The sequence below is a fragment of the Quercus robur genome, chromosome 5, assembly GCF_932294415.1.
Source record: "Quercus robur chromosome 5, dhQueRobu3.1, whole genome shotgun sequence".
NCBI classification, from domain to species: Eukaryota; Viridiplantae; Streptophyta; class Magnoliopsida; order Fagales; family Fagaceae; genus Quercus; species Quercus robur.
In genome coordinates, this window is record NC_065538.1 from 39,720,589 (window position 1) to 39,730,116 (window position 9,528).

A 9,528-nucleotide genomic window follows, 5' to 3' on the forward strand; every position below is an offset into this window, starting at 1 on the left:
TGCTAGATTCCTTCCCAAAAGGCCTAGTGGACCTAAACACATTGTTTGTCACCATTGTGGTGCTTTTGGTCATCTAAGACCTCATTGCTCTAAGTTTCAAGCTCTTAAAAGAATAAAAAGAAAAGAGACACTTGAGCTTTTTGGAAGTTGTGCTATGCAAGCTAAACCCGATTTGATGGAAAATGGTAAGTTGTTGAAGAAAGTTTTTAATGTTCTTACCTCCTTGTCTATGTGCATCCCCGGTTCTTATTCTTCCAGCCCTCGTCTCACTTCTCATGAGACACTCATTCCAAACAATAGTTCCGTTTGGATGAGGAAGGGTTCCTATGGTTGAGCTTTTGCTCTTTTGGTCCTTGATTTAATTCTTTTGATCTTTATAGGACCCTTCATGTGTGTTTGGCCTAGTACCTTCATACTAATGGCGTAGTGCATTTATGAGCTTAGCTTGTTATGTATGCACATATATCTTTGTGGAAAAATCTTGAAAACTATCTAAATAGATCTTCAAGCTTGTCATAAATGATTGGTGAATTGTCTTGATGGTCTTGATACTTGCATAGACTTGTGCCTATATATCTTCCCACCTTTTTTTTTTTTTTTTTTAATGTTTTTGTAAAAGAGCCCACCTAATGTAAATCTCAAAATGAAAAGAGATTATGAGCTACAAAAACTTGTCGCACATACTAGTATTTGACTAGAAAAAAGGGAAAGCGACTCTTATATTGAAATGTATAGTGCTCAAAAAGCCAAAAGCTAATTCTCAATGTTGAAAATATCAAAAATTTCAAGCACCGATCTCAAAAAGAGATGTATTATCCAAAAAGGATCAAATGTTATGATTTATACAAAAGCCAAATGAAAAGATTCTAAGTTTTGTAATCATTCTCTAGTGGGAGGTCATATATGCTCATTTCTGTAACTAAGATAGTCCACTTGACTGAGTACCAGTTGTGTATGACTTGATTGAATTGATCATTGAACCTTCACTCTGGTCTAAGGACTATTCCACATTTGATACTCACCCACAACACACAAGACTTTGATTCAATTAATGCTTGATTGATTGTACATGTTCAAATGTGATGTGTATGCTCAAGTACTTGTCAATCAAACCCAAAAAGATTTTTAAGTGTTTTATATGTTTTTGAAAGTGATTTTATACTTTTGTGTTTTTAGTTTTTGTTCAAAATATATTTTTGTGTTTTTCTTCAAAAACTGGTTCAGAGGCTGTTTCGCAAGAATCTTGCGACTTAGAGCTTCCCATGAAATGTGCTTAAGGGAAATTACAAAGTCACATTTTCATACAGAAAGTCTCGCTACTGCCTCGCGAGTATTTCGCGACTAAACTCTTCTCGCGAAATGTTTTTAGGCAAAAATTGGAAATTTTTCAATTTCATACCGAGGCTATCGCGACTGTTTCACGACTGTCTCGCGACTATTTCGCGACTAAAAGCTTCTCGTGAAAGCTTCAGTGTGTCTCACAACTGCCTAACCCGCGAAAAATACGTGTTTTCAGTTTTTATGTAGCAGATGTGACAATTTTTCAAATACTTTGTTTTTCCCTCACACTGCCTCTCTCGAACCCCTCTCAACCCAAAATCAATTTTCATTCAAAAACCCATCTTTTTCAAGATAATCTCTGCAAAATCACTTCAAGGTAAGTGTTTTTAACACTCTTTTCATCTTTTCTACCTAGATTATGCAGATTTTTGCTTAGGGTTTTGAAAAATTGGGGATTTTCAAAAAACTGGGATGGGGTTCTTAATTCTGCGAAATGTCTTTCAAAATTTTCATTGGGTTGAGTCCCATTTGATGTGTTTGTATCTGTGTTGGCCCCATGAGGCATTCTAAACATGTATTTAGGCAGATTTCATCATGTTCATGCATTTTTCACAAGTGTTGTGTACTGTTGCGTGTTAGGTGTTTGACAGAATGTCCTAGTGACATTCTTGTGTTGAATTGGACTCAAGTGAGTTCCTTTGCTTGGGTTTACTCTTGATTGACCATGTTTAACATGTTTTGATCAATGATTGTGTGTTCTACACACTTTGCCCAAATTGTGCCTCAACGCCATGCCATGCACACACTAGGCATCCTTTAGGCACACCTCATGCACCTCATGCTGCACTCCCTTGCATCAGCACATGCCTAGCACATGCACACACATGCATAGTCACTTAAATTAATGCATTGTGTTTATGTTTACATGTTCTATCTATTATAGCAAGTTGTTTTGTGTTTGTTTGCTCTGTTTTGAGAAGGTTATACTCTGTTCTAAGCAGTTTTACTCTGTTTGGAACTAACTTGAATCTAATCAAGTTTTGTTTTCTATTTCTGTATTTTTGCACTTGTTTTTTTTTTCGTTGTGAATCTGTTTCTGCAGATGTCTCACCATTCCTCTTGAGGTAAAGAATCTGTGATTGATCTTACATCATCACCAATTTCAAAAAGAACACGGCATTCGTCTGAAGTCTTCAACAATGAGAGATTCAAGATTCCACTGGACTCTCAAACTTTCTCGAGCACTTTTCAGGACGCTCCCACTGTGGTGGAGCGGATTTTCTATTTTGACACCTTGGGATCCACCTTTATCCCTAGGATTTTTGCAAACAAAGATTGGGCGGATCTATTCGAAAACTTCGAGGATCCAATTGATGAATTGGTTAAGGAGTTTTACTCAAATGCTAGATTCACTGGAGTAGACTAAGTATAAAATTGAGGTTCTTGTTGCCTATTCTAAAATTCATGGTTCCTAATTCTTTCATCCAAAGATCTTGTGTTGGCCTTAGTGCTCGCCATTCAATTGCTCTTCAAAATCATCAAAGACAGGCTTGAAGTCCATTACTATGAATTTCAAACAAAAAGTCAGATTGGACAAATAAAGTTCTCAATCGACTTCCAGATCGGGAGAATATAGTTCTCTATTACCTCATTTTAGATCGAGCAAATACAGTTCCTAGTTACCTTATCTAGATTGGGTGTATAGAGTTCTCCATCATTCTAAGTTAGATTGGGTGAATAAAGTTCTCAATTGACTTCTAAATTGGGCAAATACAGTCCTCGGTTACCTCATTTCAGCTCAGGTGAATACAGTTTCTGTTCACCTTATTCCAAATTGGGCGTATAAAGTTCTCAATCATTCCAAGTCAGATTGGGTGAATAAAGTTCTTAATTGACTTCTAGATCGAGTGAATATAGTCCTCGATTACCTCATTTCAGATCGGGTGAATACAATTTCTATTCACCTTATTCCAGATTGGGCGTATAAAGTTCTCAATCATTCCAAGTCAAATTGGACAAATAAAGTTCTCAGCTGACTTCCAAATCGGGTGAATATAGTCCTCAATTACCTCATTTCAGATTGGGGGAATACAGTTTCTTGTCACCTTATTCCAGATCGGGCATATGAAGTTCTCAATCATTCAAAGTTAGATTGGGCAAATAAAGTTCTCAATTGACTTCCAAATTGGGTGAATATAGTTCTCGGTTACCTCATTTTAGATTTGGTGAATACAGTTCCAGGTTACATAATCCAAATTGGACGTATAAAGTTCTCAATCATTCCAAGTCAGATTGGGCGAATAAAGTTCTTAGTAGACTTCCAGATCGGACGAATATAGTTCTCAATTACCTCATTTCAGATTGGGCGAATATAGTTCTAGGTTACATAATCCAAATTGATTGTCTAAAGTTCTCAATCATTCCAATTCAGATTGGGCGAATAAAGTTCTCAGTCGACTTTCAAATCGGGCAAATATAGTTCTCAATTACCTCATTTCAGATCGGGCAAATATAGTTATAGGTTACATAATCCAGATTTGGTGTATAAAGTTCTCAATCATTCCAAGTCAGATTGGGTGAATAAAGTTCTCAGTTGACTTCTAGATCGGGTGAATACAGTTCTCACTTACCGTATTTTAGATCAAGCAAATATAATTCTTAGTTACCTCATTTCAGATCGGCTAAATACAGTTCTCAATTACCTCAACGGCATTCAAGATTCTATCCAAGTTCATCAATTATCAAGTAGATTAGATGTCCATATTTCTCATATTTTGTAAAGCAATAAAATAGTAGTTCTATGTCCCAAGGTTCTAAGTTCTGGGGCTAGGAAATCTTTGAAAAATCAACCTTGATTAAATCATGGTTGCTAAAATCATTGTCCTTGTTTTACATTGACATTCACTTTTCAAGCTCTGTCAATGAAGGGCATTCTGTAGACACTCGATTTTGCACTCCTAATTTAATTTTGGAAGATGACTAAAATGACCATTTCTACCCAAAAAATCATAGTTGCATTTCATGCATTAAATCATTAATCACATATCATAAAGATGATATTGAGATTATAGCGGTTGTGACAATATGCCCGATTCCCAAATCGGACCATTGGATTGAAAAATATCGAAAGATCAAGTTTTCATGATTTGTGTGCATTGGATGTGGGTGAAGTTAATCATGTGTGATTAAATGAAATTAATTCTGATTGGTTAAACAATTAAAATTAATTGAATAATTTATGTGATTGGCTATTGGATTTTATCAGAAATAAGCTTAGTTGCATAGGAATAAAATGGATAATTAGATAACAAGAGAATTGTTGATAATTAAGTCTTTTTAGAATATTTATACATCAGATAATTATTATTTTATGGACATGATTATCAAAATAAAAGGGATTTATCTTGGAACACGAGTTAAAAATACGTTCAGGTACAATTCTTGACTCAAAAAACCCCTAAAAAGAGTCCAAATCGAACCAAAAGAGAGGATTGGGCTTGGCACTCTTGGCACATGGCAAGTGCCAATCTGCAATTCCCTAGTGCCAATTGGCACAGCTTCGAGGCCTGGCCTAGAAATTATCAGATCGCGCCAAAACACATCTTGTTCATTTTTTTAGGGATAAAAATACGACCTTATTTGTATCTAATCAAACCTCTGCAAAAGAATCCATTATAAAAGTTCCATTCTTTTTTTTTTTTTCAAAATTTAAATCAGATCTGCACTTTTTTTTACCTCCATGTTTTTCAAAACTAAAATCAGATCTACACTTTTCTTTCTCTATGTTTTTCTAAACTAAAATCAAATCTGCACTTTTTTTCCTCCATGTTTTTCCAAACTAAAACCAAATCTGCATTTTTCTCCATGATTTTCAAAAATAAAATCTGATTTGTATTTTGTTTATAAAATCTTATCTGTATTTTGTTTATAAAATCTAATCTGTATTTTGCTTATAAAATCTAATGCGAATATTTTTTTATAAAATCTTATCTGAATTTTGTTCACAAAAACCTAATCTATATTTTTTTAAAGAAGTATAAAACCAGATCTGTATTTTTCATAAGAAAACTTTATACTTTCATAAAATATATATATATATATATATATATATATGTTTTCCCCCACATTTAAAAATCCTAACCTGATTTGAATTTTTATTAAAAACCATTCTTTTTCTTTTGTGGAAACTCAAACCTAAATTTTTCACCAAGTATTCTCATCATACTTTTTTTTATACAAAATAAAGTTGCAAATCCTAGGTTCTTAAATAGTGTTTTAACCCTAGCTCTAGGATTTGACATGGAATTTGTTGTACAACATTTGAAATTTTGAATATGGGTACTTAATGGTCATTTAAAGTCTAGAAGACCAGACTTTGTCTAGGCAGGGTGGGTGCCTAACACCTTCCCATCCTATAACCTAGCCCCCAAACCTTAGAATTTCAGGTTGGTGAATTTAGTGTCTTATTTTATTTGGGTAGATTGTAACTAGCAAACAAAACTTTGTATTTTCCTTTGTTTTATAGATTGTATCTAGGAATCAAAGCAATGTAAAATTCTTTCTAACAAGATGTAATTTTTTCCAATCAATAAGAATGCATACTATTCAAGATATATTATAGTTTGTAAATTTTTCTTATTTTACTTATAAAATAAGTGGTGACTCCATATGATCCTGAAAAGGGAAGGTGCCGATACCTAAACCCTTTTCTGTGAGCACCCAAGTTTCCTGGTCTCTCACACATGTTTTCCAGATCCATTAGAAACTTGTCTAGTCAATTCATGTGATTTTAATTTTGATGAGAATTCCAAAATTCCATACATTCATTGTCTTTTGTAATCTACACAGGAATTGGAAGCAAGCAACTGGAAATTGAAATATGTGGAGTTGCCACCTCGTGAGACTTTTCCTGTGGTAATATCTTCTAAACATGACTCTTTGCAAGAAGGTAAGTTACTAAATGTTTTGAGAAAACATAAGAGTGCCACAAAATGGAACATAGTTAACATTAAAGGAATTAGCCCATTGGTTTGTACTCACAGGATTTATTTAGAGGACAATGGCATATCGTCTAGGGAGACTAAACAAATTTTGGAACAGAAATTTAACCCAAATCATAAAGATTTGTCTTTGAAATTGAATGATGCACTTTAGGCATACCGCACTGCCTAAAAAAATATTCTTGGTATGTCTCCCTATAGACCTGTTTATGGTAAAGCTTATCACTTGCCTGTGGAATTGGAACATAAATCGTATTGGACAATAAAGATGTTTAACTTTAACTTAGACAAGGCTAGTTCATTGAGAAAATTACAATTGAATGAGTTGGAAGAAATTCAACGTGATGCATATGAGAACTCTAGGATTTATAAAGAAAGAATGAAGATTTTTCACGATAAACAAATTTTAAGGAAATCTTTTGTACCATCTCAAAAAGTTCTTTTGTATAATTCTAGGTTACATTTGTTCCTCGGAAATTTGAGATCTAGATAGATTGGACCTTTCATTGTTAAAAACGCTTTCCTCCATGGTGCCATTGAAATTGAAAACCCTAAGAATGGTAACATATTTAAGGTAAATGGACAACGTCTTAAGCCATTTTTTGAGAATTTTTCACAAGAGGAGGAATCCATTAATTTGGAGGATCCCATTTATCAAGACTTGCCAAGCAATTAGCATTAGTGTTTGTGTCGTAGTTTAGATTATGTGTTTTTTCTTTTTTTCTTTTTTTCTTTTTTCTTTCTATTATTTTTGTTGTATTGTTTTCTAACCACTTTTGCAGGTGTTAAAGTTTTTTTTTTTTTTTTGTCACTCATTTATGTTCATCTCTTCAAGGTACTCTCCATGATCTCTACTCTTAATTCTTTTTCCTTGTTAACATTGAGGACAATGTAAGTTTTAGTTTGGGGGGAGGTACTTGAGATGATTTGCATTTGGTTTTATTTTATGTTAATTTTTAGTGATTTTTGTTTTTGTTTTTAGTCCAATTTAAAAAAAAAATAAAATAAAAATTGTTGCTTTAGCAAGAGTTTTAAGTAGAAGTTCTTTATGCTACTTCTATCTAAATAATTCTACTGTTTTTCATACTCAACAATTATGCACATGCACTATAGCCACATGACCAAAACATGACCAAAACTAGGTCTCATTAGTTTAGAATGGTCTACATTGAAGCCCAAGACAAAAAACTCAAGTTTGGGATAAAAACAAATGAGTTACAAGCTGTTTGGTTTGATTGATACTCGATTGATGCTAGTGATTTTCGATTGATCGAAAATCACATATCAACAAAATCAGTAAACGTAAAAAGGCCATAACTTATTCGTTTGAAGCCCAAACCGCGAGCCGTTTTTTCCAGTATTTAAAGGACATTATAAGCTAACCCTAGGTGGGGGGTTTTTGAGAGTTTTTTTAGAGAGATTAGAGTACATCGTGTGCCTCTTTTGTAGATCTAGGGTTTTGTATCCAAAAGCTCTCTTATGTCTTCTACTGGTGTTATTACTTGAAGAATCTCAAGATCCGGTGTTGTAGAAGTTGCTGCCTTCTCTAGTCATCAAAGGTGTTGATGATTTAAACCTTCAAGGGTGGTCTTGGAGTCACAAACAGGAGAGTTTGTGTTGCTAAACCTTTGAGTGGGATCTCAAAGTCACAAATGTGGGTGTTTGTGTTTTGCAAAGGCCAAAGAAAGAAGGAGTCCGTGGTCTCGGAGCTTGCACGTGGTCGTGTCAGTAAGTTTCTACTGGTAGGTAGCAATAGGATGTTAGTGGTCTGAGTCATATTGTAAAACTTCGATTCTTTCTAGTGGATTTGCTTTTTACCTTGAGGATAGCTAGGTTAAATTCTCCTCAGGTTTTTTACCGATTTGGTTTTCCTGGGTTATCATATCATTGTGTTTTTTATTTTCCGCTGCTATATATTGATATGATATGATATGCATGAAATATATACAATAAAGTACTCATATATCTACATATTTAGCCTTACTTTTATGTTATTTTATGACTGATTATATAATATCTTTGTGTTGTAGGTAACAAGGACTTTACATGCAAAGTGGGGCTAGGCCAATTGAATCAAGCCAACTTACATCCATCTAGGCATGAATTCAAGAAAAGACCAACCCAATTAAATTTAAGTCCAATTGGAGCAAGGAATCAAAGGAAATTTGCACCAAATCCAAGTCCAATTCGGATTAGGATTCCAGACTGCACATCAGTTAGTATTTTTGGCATAACTTTCGGGTCAAATGTACAATTAAGATGATTCAAGTTGGGCTGGAACGTTAACTTAAAGGTCTACAACTTTGTAGTTTACCAAAAGTCCAAATTCTGATGTTAAATGGGCCAAAACCGTCGGTTAATTGAAGCCTAAAAATCTGGGATTTTCTCCAAACGGGAATTCAACTTGTAATAAGATTCCTTGACCTATTTAAAGGCTATTTAGGGCAAAATTCATGGGGGCTGAGGCTAGTGCTAGGGCTGAGGACTGTACATAGAGAGTGCAACTACTTCTTTGGTTTTCTTCCGTGACAGTTAGTTTTATTTTATTTGTCTAGTTTAATGTTTAGTATTTTATTTTTGTGTTTTAGTTCAATTACTATGAGTAGCTAAATTTATAATTAGCGTTAAGGATGAAACCTTGTTAAGGATTATTAGTAATATTTATGTGATTTTATTTTTCCGGCAATAATTGTTCTTGCTTCATATCAATTGACTAAGAGGGGATTCTAGATATGAGTTCAATCATGTTTTTCTCAAGATTTAGGATTTGTCTTAATTAATTGAATGCTTGGTTTATTAATTCTTGATTATAAAATTGGATATCGCTTGTGATTTGTTTAGCTACGGATACAATTGATGATTTGATTTTATACTTAAGAAGTGAAGAAGAACATGCTTTTGATTTTTAAAATAAGGATTTTAATGATGATATTTTCCATGATAGCAAGATTGATTTCTAGATTATCATGCAGTGGTTGGGAAAAATTAATGATCATAAATATATGCTGATATGATTTAAAAGGCGGATTCCAAAACCTTGATTCCCTTCTCTTGATTGTTTACATCTTTTTATTGCTTTATATCTTTTGCTTGTTTAACTATTTGCTTAGTTTTATTATTTGTTTAGTATATTTAATTGCAAACAACCAATTTTTATTAAACTAGATTAGGATTAATTTGGTTAAGGTTTAATTAATTTTCCTACATTCATACAAGTCCCTATGGGTTCGACCTCATTCTTGTCCAA